Below are 15,288 nucleotides of genomic sequence, written 5' to 3' on the forward strand. Positions count from 1 at the left end.
GTGCTACCCATGTGTATCTCTGTCTCTACAAGGTATGTTCCTTTGCTTAAAAATAGACTGATCATATTGGATTGTGGTGTGCCCTAATAACAGCATCTTAACTGAGTACACTGTGTTAATAGATTCTGCAAAGACTTTATTTCCAAATAGGGCCAAACCCACATTTGTGTGGGCTTAGACTTGCAACATATATTTGTTGCAGGGGCTGGACTTCAGAATGTTAAAAGTTTCTAAAGCCATCATACTGGATAAAAACTTAAGGAGTAAATGTGGTAACAGAGTGGGGCCAGAGGTTCTCATCTGACACAGATAATAAAATAAGGAATCAGCACAGGAGATTATGAAAGATTAAGGAAGTTAGAAGGATTTGCTCACTTTCTTTCTTTCTCTTTTAAAAGATGTATTGTTTCAAAGGCAGAGTTACAGAGAGAGAGGGAGAAAGAGAGAGAGAGAGAGAGAGAGAGAGAGAGAGAGAGAGAATCTTCCATCTACTGGTTCACTCTCCAAATAGCTGCAGTTGCCAGGGCTGGGCCAGGCCAAAACCAGGAGCCAGGAGCTTCTTCTGGATCTCCCATGTGGGTGCAGGGGCCTGAGTACCTGGGCCATCTTCTGTTGCTTTCCCTGGTGCGTTAGCAGGGAGCTGAATCAGCATTGTATTTGGCTGCTTAACCCAGTATTCCACAGAGCCAGCCCCAAAATGTTCACTTGCTACTCTAACAAATCACCACAATCAAGAGATCAAACAAAGAAACTTATTGTCTCATGTTGTAGAGGTCAGAAAACTGAACAACTTCTATGGAATTTAATCAATGCCTCTGGTGAAGTGTACCCCTTTCAGGCAGTCTAGAAGCAAATTATTTTCTTTTCCTTTTTGAGCTTCTAGAACCTTCCTCAATTCCTTGGTTCACTGGCCCCTTTCATCTTTAAAGTATGCAATAGACAATCAAGTTTTCAAAGATGTTGTCACTCTGATCCTGAGTCTTCTGCCTTACCCTTCACATAAAAAGGACCATTGTGATTATGTTGGGTCTCTCTGGGTAATCCAGCATAATCTCTCTATTCTATCTTCTATTATTAAGAAGCTTAATTCAACCTGCAAATATGTGGCTTGTCATCAGGTAATACAACAATCTCAACACTACTTAGGATTAAAACATGAGCATCATTGCTGACCACTATTTTTCTTTCCATAGAAGGAAACTGAAGAGTGTTCCATGCTTGAGTCCAAATGTTACAGAGAGAAGAAAGTGAACACCCATGTTTGAGTATTGCTGATGGTCTGTTTAAGGTAAATAAACAGCTAGTGGTTCAATTGTACTGACAAATGAAAATTGAGCACTGGATATAGCATCTGGATAGACATTGGTAATGATGACCAGAGCACTTCATTCATATGTGTTGCTTGGAGAAAAGTCTGGTACAAGAGATGTATACAACAGGGTGAGAAAGGATATGGTTACAGTAATGACTCTTTCTTTTTTTTTTTAACTTTTATTTAATGAATATAAATTTCCAAAGTACAGCTTATGGGTTACAATGGCTTCCCCCCTCCCATAACTTCCCTCCTACCCGCAACCCTCCCCCCTCCCGCTCCCTTTCGCCTTCCATTCACATAAAGATTCATTTTCAATTCTCTTTATATACAGAAGATCAGTTTAGTACATATTAGGTAAAGATTTCAACAGTTTGCCCATATAGCAACACAAAGTGAAAAAACTACCATTGGAGTACTAATTATAGCATTAAATAACAATGTACAGCACATTAAAGACAGAGATACTACATAATAGTTTTTTTTAAAAAAATTAATTAATTTTCTATGCCATTTCCAATTTAACACCAGGTTGTTTTTTTCATTTCCAATTCTCTTTATATACAGAAGATCAATTCAGTATATAATTAGTGAAGGCCTCATCAGTTTGTACCCACACAGAAACACAAAGTATAAAAATAGTTTCAGTACTAGTTATAGCATCACTTCACATTAGACAACACATTAAGGACAGATCCCACATGGGGTATAAGTACACAGTGACTCCTGTTGCTGACTTAACAATTTGACACTCCTGTTCATGGCGTCAGTAATCTCCCTAGGCTCTAGTCATGAGTTGCCATGGCTATGGAAGCCTTTAGAGTTCGCTGACTTTAATCTTATTCCGACAGGGTCATAGTCAAAGTGGAAGTTCTCTCCTCCCTTCGGAGAAAGGTACCTCCTTCTTTGATGGCCATACAACCATACAACCCAGCCATCCCACTCCTTGGAATGTACCCAAAGGAAATTAATTTGGCAAACAAAAAAGCCATCTGCACATTAATATTTATTGCAGCTCAATTCACAATAGCTAAGACCTGGAACCAACCCAAATGCCCATCAACAGTAGACTGGATAAAGAAATTATGGGACATGTACTCCATAGAATACTATACAGCAGTAAGAAACAACGAAACCCGGTCATTTGCAACAAGATGGAGCAATCTGGAAAACATCATGCTGAGTGAATTAAGCCAGTCCCAAAGAGAAAAATATCATTTGTTTTCCCTGATCGGTGACAACTAACTGAGCACCAAAGGGGAAACCTGTTAAGTGAAATGGACACTATAAGAAACAATGAACTGATCAGCTCGTGTCCTGACTTTAGATGTACAATGTAATACTTTATCCTTTTTAGTATTTGTTGTTGTTGTTGTTGTTCTAGTACTAGTGGTTGAACTCTGTAATTAACACACAATTATTCTTAGGTGTTTAAATTTTAACTGAAAAGTGATCCCTGTTAAATTTAAGAGTGCAAAAAGAGAGGGAGGAGATGTACAATTTGGGACATGCTCAATCGGACTTGCCCCAAATGGTGGAGTTAGAAATGTGTCAGGGCATTCCAATACAATCCCATCAAGGTGGCATGTAGCAATGCCATCGCACTAGTCCAAGTGATCAATTTCAGCTCACAATTGATGGCTCTGATAGGTCTAAGAGTCAAAGGGATCACACAAACAAGACAAGTGTCTGCTAATACTAACTGATAGAATCAAAAAGGGAGAGAAAGATCCAACATGGGAAGCGGGATACACAGCAAACTCGTAGAATGGCAGATGTCCTAAGCAACACTCTGGCCTCAGAATCAACCCTCAAGGCATTCGGATCTGGCTGAAGAGCCCATGAGAGTATAGTAGGCATGGAAAGCCAAGATATCATGGAAAAAAAAAAAAAAAAAGACCTAAATGAAAGATCTCTGTGAGTGAGATCCCAGTAATGACTCTTTCTAATATTGGAAGTTAATGATATATCAGTCAGAGTTCAGTATTCATTTAATTTTCTAAAAACTATATTTAATGAAGGATACCCTTTGGTTATACATATCATTTTGTGACATGCTATAGAAATATTCATCATGTTTTGGTTGGGTTACATTGTTAGCATAATTTTATCTATAAATGCTATGCTGGTATTACATTTTAAATAATACTGTTCTTTTAGAAAGTTTATGCAGAATGGAATTAAAATATAAGTTCTTTTTGTAGTGCCCCAAATATTGAAATCCATACATATAAGCAGTTTTCAAAAAGTTTATATAAGAGGTGTATTGAAAAACATATTCATGTTAGAAGTTTTCAAATAAATTTTTCTGTAATTCTATTTGTCCAAAAATTTTAAAATACACTTATTTGTTTATGACTCTGATGTTGTTAATCTGTGTATTTCTAGGACTATTATATTAAGTATGAGAATGAAATATTAAACTTACCTCTTTTCTTGGTGTAGAGTGGGAATTGTACGAACAGAGTATATTTATATTTAAATAAACTGCTAAGATGTATTCAAATTATCTTCACATTTTAAAGATAAAACTATCTTCATGTTTTAATCATAATTTCTATGATTAGGAGTTATTATGTATAAAATATAGATGAAGAGGGAACATTTATGACTGTTATACTAAAATGTACCACATTTTTAGTACTTTATGAGATTTATTTTATTGAATATTCATCACTTTAAAACTATGCTTTCTGAGACCTGTAAAGTCTAAGTTCATTTTTACTAATTGATGCCATTCACATTTTGTTATATCCCTAAAGGGTTCAGTGCTTCAGTTGTTTTTCAGTCCATGAAAGAAATGCAAACATACCAATTTATCACTCTGTTTTAACTGTAAAATTGAGTATAACTTATATATTGTGATAATATATAAACTAATTTTACAAATGCAAAAGGGAAATTCAAATTATATTATACCATAGTAAATTTAAAAATAACATTTTTGTTGCTGTTATTGTATTGGCCAATGAGTTCTATCTGGAAAATTTCATGATGTTTCCTGCTACATTAGTGCTAAAAATTGACTAGTGGTTATTATGTGATAGTTCAGTAGGAGTAAGAAGTTCTGGGGTTCTATTGCACAGTAGGGTGACTGTAGATGAAATTAATATACTATAGATTTCTCCATAAAAAAACTAGGAGACAGTATTTTGGATGTTTTCACCATAAAGCAATGTCAGTTTTTTGAAAAGATAAATATATTCACCCTATTTGTAAATTATACAATGTAATATATCCTGAAGCATCACATAGTGTCTGAAAAATGCATATAATTTCTATAGGTTTGCAAAACAACTTGTATAAACAATTTAAAAAATAAATGAGAAACTTGTAAATAGATGCATAATTATGTAAATAAAAATTTAGAAAGGATTATTATGATAAAATCATAAATAAATAAAATAGATGTGTGTGAAGACAAAAGATATGATAAATGATAGATTAGATAGATGGATAGATAGATAGATAGATAGATAGATAGATAATAGAAAGAAATATACATAGAAGTCCGGGGCCAGTGTTGTGGGACAGCAGGTAAAACCACCGCTTATGATACCAGACTCACATGTGGACGCCTATTCCTGTTATGGCTGCTCCACTTCCGCTCGAGCTCCCAGCTAATGGCCTCCAGAAAGCAGCAGAAGGTCCCAAGTGTCTGGATCCCTGCCATCCATTTGGGAAACACGGATGAAGCTCCTAACTCCTGGCTTTGACTTGGTCCAGCACCGGCTATCTGGGGAGTGAATCAGTGGATGGAAAATCTGTCCCTCCTTTCTCTGTAGTTCTGCCTTTCAAATAAATAAATAAATATTTTCTTTAGGAATAAAAAAGAAAAGAGTTATCTAACATAGTTTGTAGGCTCAGAAGTCCTAAGATCTATAGCTGGCAAACTAGACACCCTGGAGAAAGGGCAGCTTAGGACCATTTGAAAAGCCAGCGCACTCACTGAACGTCATGTTTCTGTCTCCCTCTAAAGGCAGAGAGGTGTGCTCCAGATCAAGCTTTCAGTTGATTGGATCAGAGCTGCCTATATTATGGAGGACAATCTATTTCACTCAGTTTATCAATTCAAATATTAATTTTAACCAAAAACCCCTTATAGACAAACCCAGAATAATGATTGACCCAATACCTCAGATCTTATAGCTCAATCCAGTCACAAACATCACAATCTTATGAAAAATATTCATTGTGCAGCAGTATGTGCAAAGGACTATTCCAAAGAGTTAGAAATATAATATTGAAAAAAACAAAAAAACAGAAGGCCGGCGCCACGGCTCACTAGGCTAATCCTCTGCTTGCAGCGCCAGCACCCCAGGTTCTAGTCCTGGTTGGGGCGCCAGATTCTGTCCCAGTTGCTCCTCTTCCAGTCCAGGTCTCTGCTGTGGCCCGGGAAGGCAGTGGAGGATGGCCCAAGTGCTTGGACCCTGCACCTGCATGGGAGACCAGGAGGAAGCACCTGGCTCCTGCCTTCGGATGGGTGCAGCGCGCCGGCCTTAGTAGCCATTTGGGAAGTGAACCAACAGAAGGAAGACCTTTCTCTCTGTCTCTCTCTCTCTCTCTAACTCTGCCTATCAAAAAAAATAAAAAATAATAAAATTAAAAAATAAATAAAAAAAGAAAAAAATTCCTCCCTTCATGCTTTTCACATTCTAAGGAGGGATATAGATTTTAAGTACAAATTAAATGTGGACATATTTACAGCATAGGACCTATTTCAGTACATATATTTTTTGAAAGGATATTTAGTATTCAAGCTGAATCTAATACTTTGGGGCGATATATTTACTCTATTTTTATTAATTTTCTTTCTATGTTTGAACACCATGTTTTAGCCAATTAAAAATTTTGCAATCAACATGTATAACTTTGATACATATTACATGAAATAAGACATGTATAACTTTAATATGTATTACAAAGCATTATTGAAATCTGATGTCATGTGTTATATTTGATATGCATCTGATGTTAACACAATTTTGATCATTAGATATAAAAGTACAGTTCTCCCAAATTTGTAAATAAAATAATTAACTATTGGATTTGAAATGAAATTAATATAAATTATTTTTATAATATAATACATATAAAACTTTAAAATGCAGTTATTTCCATTTGTTTATTATTTGTTTTGCTTTTGGCAAATGCACTTATCATGTTTTCAGAGTATTGAATAGTTTCCTATAAACATCATCAAAAATTTTAAAAGTATTACCTGCAAATGTATCATTTATTAGCTCCTCAATTTGAGTACCTTGAATAGAAAACTAATTTTTGCTTATTATTCCGTAGTATTTTATTTTTAAAAATATTTACTTATTTGAAAGGCAGAGCAATACAGAGAAAAATACAGAAAAACAAACAAACAGAAGACATTTCATCTTCTGATTCAGTCCCCAAATGTCTGCAAATAGCAGAAGACAGTACCTCCATCCTTGTCTTCCATATGGGTGGCACGTGGACCATCGTCCATTGCTTCCCAGGCACATTAGCAGGGAGCTATATTGAAAACAGAGTAGCCAGGACTGAAACCACCACTCCAAATGGGGTTTGGTTGTCTCAAGTGGCAGCTTAACCCACTGTACCCTAGCATTCAACTCTCCTTAACATTTTAAAGTAATGTAAAACCAAATATTATTATAAACTTTTAGACAATATTATATCTCTGCATACTTTGCAAATTTGTATTCATGTGGTTGTTTCAAAACTAGCTAGATGTTTTCACATGTGTAATTAACCAGTGGTGGAAATTGCTTTCTCTCTGTGGATATATTAATAGTATGCAATACATTTTCCTACAAATATTGTCTAAAGATTTTTATGCCATATTTTAGCACTAGCTGAGTAGTTGAATCCATTAAAAGTCTCAGAATTTCAGCAAGAATCTACACTAATCCCTACCAAGCCTGAGTTAGACTTATAGTAGAAACCCTGAAGGACCCCGTGCTCTTAATTACTGCTCCCGTCTTTCCAGATAGAGAACTCCCCTGGTGAAGAGCAACCGCAGAAAAAATCCATCACTAAGGCACTGTTAAAGTTTATAATCATTACCCGTGACCTTTTCATGAACTCAAGTTTAAGGACAAGTTTAGGGAAAGACGGTTTAAGTATAACATTTAGGAAACCAACTTAATTAAAAGAGTAAACATTGAAATAATCAACTTGCTTGGAATAATAAGCAAGTCCTGTGAGGAAAAGAAACTCTTTTTTGTTCCTAAACTGAACTTTCTCAGCAGAGACTTATTTCTAAAGATTTGTTCTTAGGGGCAATCACAATGAACTGCCATTTCTTGTAGATAGAAAAAAACTTTAAAAATTATTTTTAGGATTTTTTTTTTTTTTTTTTTTTTTTTTTTTTTTTTTTAGACAGGCAGAGTGGACAGTGAAAGAGAGAGAGACAGACTGAAAGGTCTTCCTTTGCCGTTGGTTCACCCTCCAATGGCCGCCGCGGCTAGTGCGCTGCGGCCAGCGCACCGCGCTGATCCGATGGCAGGAGCCAGGTGCTTCTCCTGGTCTCCCATGGGGTGCAGGGCCCAAGGACTTGGGCCATGCACTCCCTGGCCACAGCAGAGAGCTGGCCTGGAAGAGGGGCAACCGGGACAGAATCCGGAGCCCCGACCGGGACTAGAACCCGGTGTGCCAGCGCCGCAAGGCGGAGGATTAGCCTGTTGAGCCACAGCGCCGGCCAATTTTTAGGATTTTAAAATAACTATTTTTAAATTATTTGCTAAATATTTATAAGTGTAGACAATTGTAAATAGGGTTGCAGTTCCTATCAGAATGTCTTTGAGAGATGACAGCTGAGGAAACTCTAAGAACCTCTGAATTATGAGATTAAATGTAATTTAGTCCAGAAATCAAGATGTTTTATTTTCGAATGCATCAGTGAAGTAAGTTTTTCATTGACTGCCATTACCTCAGTACATTTGTATTGATACCCATGTTATGCACAATATTTCAATCTTCAAATTGCCTATAGGGTAGTAAAAATTATTTTAGTATATCATTTGTTTTGGCAATATTTTTTCTTATAATATGACTCTAGTTATAATAAGATTTAAAAACATTTTAGTTATTTATTTTCATTTTATTTGAAAGGAAGAGAGAGAGATCCTAACCTCTGCTTTACTCTCCAAATGCCTGCAACAGGCAGTACTGGGCCAAGCCGAAGTCAAGAGCAAGCAAGTCAGTCTCAGTTTCCCACATCAGTGGAAGTGGTCTTTATACTACACTAGTAATTAGAAGATTCTACAAGAGCTGTGAACTGTGCAAGCCTGGGACAATTATACTGATATTGATTTGGGTATTTTAAGTAGTGTTGAGTAGCACCAAAACACAAAGATGTCTATTATGGGATGTGGAAGAAATTATCAATCATCACAAAGTGTTTAAAAACTGTTTCAGCAATGCACCGAGAGTACGTAGTTCTTCAAATTTTTAGAGGAATTCTCCTGATAGGCCAAGTGTTTGTTGAAATAGTTATTACAATTTTGCAAGTTGTGAATCTTCCAGGAATATCATCTTCTCTAAATTTTCACTTTAATTCACTTTACCAATATGATGCAATGTAAACTTAGAATTGAGCTGGCTGTCATGGTGATTTTGTTTTCAAAATATTCCAAATTCCCTCATATTCAGATGAAGATTACTCCAAAAAATTCCCCATCAGCCTAAAGATAATGGACATTAGGAAATTACTTAGTTTAGTTTTACTGAACTTAATCTCTCCTTTAATACAGCAAATAAATATCAGGTAATTTTTGTGGATAGAGAATGGTATAGAACTTGAGGACTTAAGGAATGTTAAATTATGGTCCCGAATTATAAGATTTATATATTTTGATAGGGTTAGTAGTTAAGCAGATAGTGATTATAAAACAATGCTGGAACTGCAATGGCGTTATTTCTGATCATAACAAAAAGAAGTCTCTGATCAAGGAACAGTTTGAAATTGGAAACCAACTGCAGTTAGGTACATTGAAATAAAGGGCTAATACATTCTCAGCTGAGGGCAGCATATTTTAAAATCTGGAGCATGAAACAGTCTGTGAGAGATTATATGAGCAGGAAAAAAATAGTGTAGGTGGAACATAATCTTCTGTTAATGATTAACATTTGACTTAAATAACTACTAAAAAATCACTAAAATATTTGGTTACAACATCATTGGTGAAAATAAAAATAATTAGCCAGAAGTGACATGCTTGGAGGAGGAGAGGCTCACAAAGTGCATCCCGATTTTTGTACATTTCTTCCGGAGGTCATGCATGTTACAGCATGAGGTCATACTGTGGTGGAAATCTGGTCACTGCAGCCTTGGAAATCAGAGAACTGACAATGGGGATCTGGTGCTTGCTTCAGGCAAAGGAAAGAATTGTGAAATGAAGGTGCCAAAAGAGATTCTCAAATTCTATCAGTCTCTGTCTGACCCCTAAACTAAGCATACATGGAATAGAATAAAAATGAAATAAGTAAATTTTAAGACCATCATATATAACATTATATATATATATATATATATATATAGAGAGAGAGAGAGAGAGAGAGAGAGAGATAGGTGAAGCCAAGAAACAGTGTTTGCAATTAAGGAAAATGAATGCTAGAACTAAAGAAACAACTCTCAACAGCAAAAAAGTAGCATACTCTTCTCTCTTTCCAATTTAGTATTCATAATTTTCAAAATTCAGTCTCAAATTACATGTTACATATAAAATCAGATAAATGTGAAACATGCTTAAAAGAAAAAAAATAATTGACGCCAATAACATGATGACTTAGATATTTTATTTTATTTTATTAATTTTATTTATTTATTTGAGAGGTAGAATTACAGACAGTGAGAAAGAGAGAAAGAGAGAGAGAAAGAGAGAGAGAGAGAGAGAGAGAGAGAGAGTCTTCCTTCCATTGGTTCACCCTCCAAATGGCTGCTACGGCCGGCTCGCTGTGCCGATCCAAAGCCAGGAGCCAGGTGCTTCCTCCTGGTCTCCCATGTGGGTGCAGGGGCCCAAGCACCTGGGCATCCTCCACTGCCCTCCCGGGCCACAGCAGAGAGCTGGCCTGGAAGAGGAGCAGCTGGGACTAGAACCCGTTGCCCATATGGGATGCAGGCGCCACAGGCGGAGGATTAGCCTAGTGTGGCACAGCACCAACCCCCAACTCAGATATTTTAAATAGCATAGACAGGGGTTAAATTTGCTATTATAACTACCCTAAATGAAGAGTAACATCATTTGCTCCCCATTAAAAGGGGAAAATAGGAACTCTCAACAGATAAATAGATCCATGGATATTGTATGAAGAAAGCAAATGTAAATCGTTTATCTGAAAATTACAATATCTGAAATAAAAATAAAAATTTACTACATAAGGAAATGATAAATGTTGCCTTAACTAACCATTGTGAAGAACCAAAAGGAAAAAAAAATGAATAAAATGAATGAAAAGAGCCATGGGACCTGTTAAATAATTTCATATGCTCTAACATCTTTGCAATAGAAATATCAGAAGAGGAGAAAAACCGCTTTATTGCGGTAGATTAATCCTCCAACTGCAGTGCTGGCATCCCATATGGGTGCCTGTTTAAGGCTTGGCTGCTCCACTTCCGATCCAGCTCTCAGCTATGTCCTGGGAAAGCAGTAGAAGATGGCCCAGGTGCTTGGGCCCCTGCACCCATGTGGGAGACCTGGAAGAAGCTTCTGGCTCATGGCTTTGAATCGGTTCAGCTCGGGCTGTTGCGGCAATTTGGGAAGTGAACCAGAGGATGGAAGACCTCTCTGTCTCTCCCTGCCACTGCCTGTAACTCTACCTCTCAAATAAATAATAAATAAAATCTTTAAAAGAAAAGAGGAGGAAAATAATATAGATGTATATATACATACACATGAATGCATGCACACCAATACAGCAAGTGATTTGAAGATACACTTCATGACATTTTCTAATATTCTATTAGATACATTTTCAGGTTCCAATCATGTGTTTTGATTAGTTTTTGTTTGATTTCTGTTTTTTCTTTGGTTTTGAGAATGCCCTCCTATATGTATATGCATATGTAATATAAAACACGCACACACACACACACATATATATACACAACATATATGTATATATAAAACTCACACAATATGTATTTTTGTATATGCATACATGCACTGTTCAACAGGATTGCAGTGTATGAATGTGGTCAAATTTAATAACAATATGTCCATTTTGTCATGTTTTATGCTGTTTTTTTCCATGTCATTGATACATAACATTGAGGATTAGGCCATCCTCACCATTGCCTCTCATGTTATTATTATAAAAGGAAACACAAAGATAGTGCTCCTAGTGGGGGAGGTCATATACAATTATCATTTCCAATATGGGGATTACTTATTCATGTGTTATAAAATTATAGTACAATTTCTTCAAATCTGAATGTTATTAAAATGCTTATTTATTAATGATAAATGGTAATTGTCATTTACAAATATTGTTGACACTGTTTTTCCACGACTGGGGTGCTGCTAAAAATGATCATTATAAAACACATTATTCTCTTTAAAATATTATTAAACAATGAATTCTCTTGCTAGCTTTTGTCAACATTTATTTTAGATTTGCAAAACGGAGTCTGTCTTGTTCTGGTTCAATATTTGCCTCTATATTTTTTGTTGATTTCTTTTACAAAAAGTAATTTACATAAAGGTAAATTTTAAATTTGTAATAAAACTTGGAGGATTCTAAAGTTATATTATGGTAAAGAGAGAATGAGAGACACACAGAGTTGAAGTGAACTTTTGAAATTCTGTTTGCAATATTTCTATCAGACACCTGAAATAAGCATGTGCAGAATTGACTACAAAGAATCACATAAATCATTTTGATTCCTGTCCATTTGAAAATAACTGGAGACAGAGAGGTGAGAGGTTAAAGGAATTGTGTACCTACAGAAAGGACATTCCCAGAGGTAACCCTGATGAATGAAAACCGAAAGAAATTTTTTAAAAGATTTATTTATTTATTTATTTGAGAGGAGAAGTTACAGAGATGGGGGGAGACAGAGAGATTTTTCAATTCACTGTTTCACTCTCCAGATGGTAGCAACAACCACAGCCAGGCCGATGCTAGGAAACTAGAGCTTCATCTGAGTCTCCCATATGGTTACAAGGGGCCCCATCACTTGGGCCATATTCTGCTGCATTCCAAGGCAAATTAGCAGGGAGCTGGATCAGAAGTGGAGTACCTGGTACTTGAACTGGTACTGATATAGGATACTGGTATCACAAGCAGAAGCTTAATCTGGTATGCCACAATGCTGGCTTCAAAAGAATTTTTTAAAGCCAGAAATAGAAGCAATTCTAAGTGTTTTCAGAATGTTACTCAAGACTATGTGTTTAGGTTTGAGAACAACAGCACAGATTGCTTCATTCTTTATAGGAATATTTAAAATGTATACAATAATTACACATTTGGAAAAATAAATGACTAGTATAAATTACATGCCTGTTAAATTTGTAGAATTCAGATGCTAAAGGAAGGAAAATTAAGACAAAATTAAAGATGCTAGGAAGGAAAATATACATCAAGAACTGAGTTTCTTTCTTTCTTTCTTTCTTTCTTTCTTTCTTTCTTTCTTTCTTTCTTTCTTTCTCCTTTCTTTCTTTCTTTTTCCTAGAAATCTTTTACTTAAAGTATAAAAATTAATGCATTTCATTAATACAAATTTAAAAAACATAGTGGTTCTTCTCACCCTACCCACCCTCCCACTTGCACTCCCACCCTTCTTACTTCTCCTATTTCTATTCTTATTTACTACTATGATCGACTTTCAATTAATTTTATACACATAAACTTAATTCTATAGTAAGTAAAGAGTTCAACAGTTGAGACAAAGGCTGTTCCAAGTCATCTCACCTCAAAGAGTCAATTTCACTTCTATTGAAAAACTTTTAGATACACTATTAATTACCACAGATCAGAGAGAATTTATGGTATTTGTCTTTTTGGGGCTGGGTTATTTCACTAAGTATAATGGTTTCCAGTTGCATCCATTTTGTTGCAAATTACAGCATTTCAATTTTTTTTTTTTTACTGCTGTATTCCATGGTGTACATATCCTATAATTTCTTTATCCCCAGTTGACATACACCTGGGTTGATTCCATACCTTAGCTATTGTGAACTGAAACTGCAATAAACATGGGGGTACAGATAACTCTTTCACATGATGATTTCAAATCCTTTGGTTAAATTCCCAGGAGTGGGATGGCTGGGTCATATGGTAGGTCTATTTTCAGATTTCTGAGGTATTCTCCATACTGTCTTCCATAGTGGCTATACCATTTACACTATTGATGGTGTTGCATTGAATTCGGTAGTATTGACATAGCAACACGAAGTGAAAAACACTGTTGCAGTACTAGTTATAGCAGTGACTCCTGTTGCTGATTTAACAATTTGACACTCTTGTTTATGGCGTCAGTAATCTCCCTAGGCTCTAGTCATGAGTTGCCAAGGCTATGGAAACCTTTAGGGTTCGCTGACTTCGATCTTATTCCGACAGGGTCATAGTCAAAGTGGAAGTTCTCTCCTCCCTTCAGAGAAAGGTACCTCCTTCTTTGATGGCCCCATTCTTTCCACTGGGATCTCACTCGCAGTGCTTGTTTGATTATGGTTGAGTTTTTTGAGCTCTTTAAAAATTCTGGATATTAACTCTTTATCAGTTGGATACTTTGGAAATAATTCCTCCTATCAGTCAGTTCCCTCTTCAAATAACTAGTATTTCTTTTGCAGTGCAGAAACTGCTCAATTCAGTGTAATTGCATTTGCCATTTGACTTTGATTGCCTGTGCTTCTGGAATCTTTTACAAGCACTCTTTGGCTAAGTCAATGTCTTGCATGATTTCCTCAATGTTCTCTAATAATTTGATAATATTGGGTCATAGTCTTTGATCCACTTTCAGTGGTTTTTTGTGTAAGATGTAAGGTATGGGTCCTGCTTCATCTTCCACATGTGGAGATCCAGTTTTCCCAGAACCAGTTGTTGAAGAGACTGTCCTCGCTCCAGAGATTTATTTTATTCTTTTGTCAAAAAGTTGATTGTAGATGTATAGATTGATTTCTGGAGTTTCTATTCTGTTCCATTGGTATACCCATCTGTTTTTGTGCCAGTACTAGGCTGATTTTATTATAACTGCCCTGTAGTATGTCTTAAAATCTGGTATTGTGATTCCTCTGGCTTTGTTTTTTATTATTTGAGATTGCTTTAGCTATTCAGGGTCTCCTGTGTTTCCACATGAATTTCAGCACCACTTTTTCTATATCTGAGAAAAATGTCCTTGGTATTTTCATTGGTGTTGCATTGAATTTGGTAGTATTGACATTTTGATGATATTGATCCTTCCAATCCATAAAGGTGGAAGATTTTTTCCAGTTTTTTTGCATCTTCTATTCCTTTTTTAATGTTTTGTAGTTTTCATTGTAGAGATTTTGATTTATTTGATTAAATTTATTCCAAAATATTTAATCTTTGTAGCTATTTTGAATGGGATTGATCTTAAAAGTTCTTTTTCAGTCGTGGCATTGTCCATGTTTATAAAGGCTATTTTTTAATGTGTTCATTTTATATCCTGCACTTTACCAAACTCTTCTATGAATTCCAATAGTTTTATAGAGGAGTCTTTTGGATGCCCCATAAATAGAATCACATCATCCGAAAATAGGGACAATTTGACTTCCTTCTTTGAAATTTGCATTCATTTAATTTTTCTTTTTCTTTCTTAATGTCTATGGCTAAAACTTCCAGGAATATATTGAATAGTGATGGTGAGGGTAGGCATCGTTATCTGGTTCTGCATCTTAGTCAGAATGCTTCAAACTTTTTCCCATTAAATAGGATACTGGCCATGGGTTTGTCAACAATTGGCTTGATTATGTTGAAGAATGTTCTTGCTTAAATTTTGCACCATGATCAAGACGTTGTTTTTT

Source organism: Lepus europaeus, chromosome 6, assembly GCF_033115175.1.
Source record: "Lepus europaeus isolate LE1 chromosome 6, mLepTim1.pri, whole genome shotgun sequence".
Classification (NCBI taxonomy): Eukaryota; Metazoa; Chordata; class Mammalia; order Lagomorpha; family Leporidae; genus Lepus; species Lepus europaeus.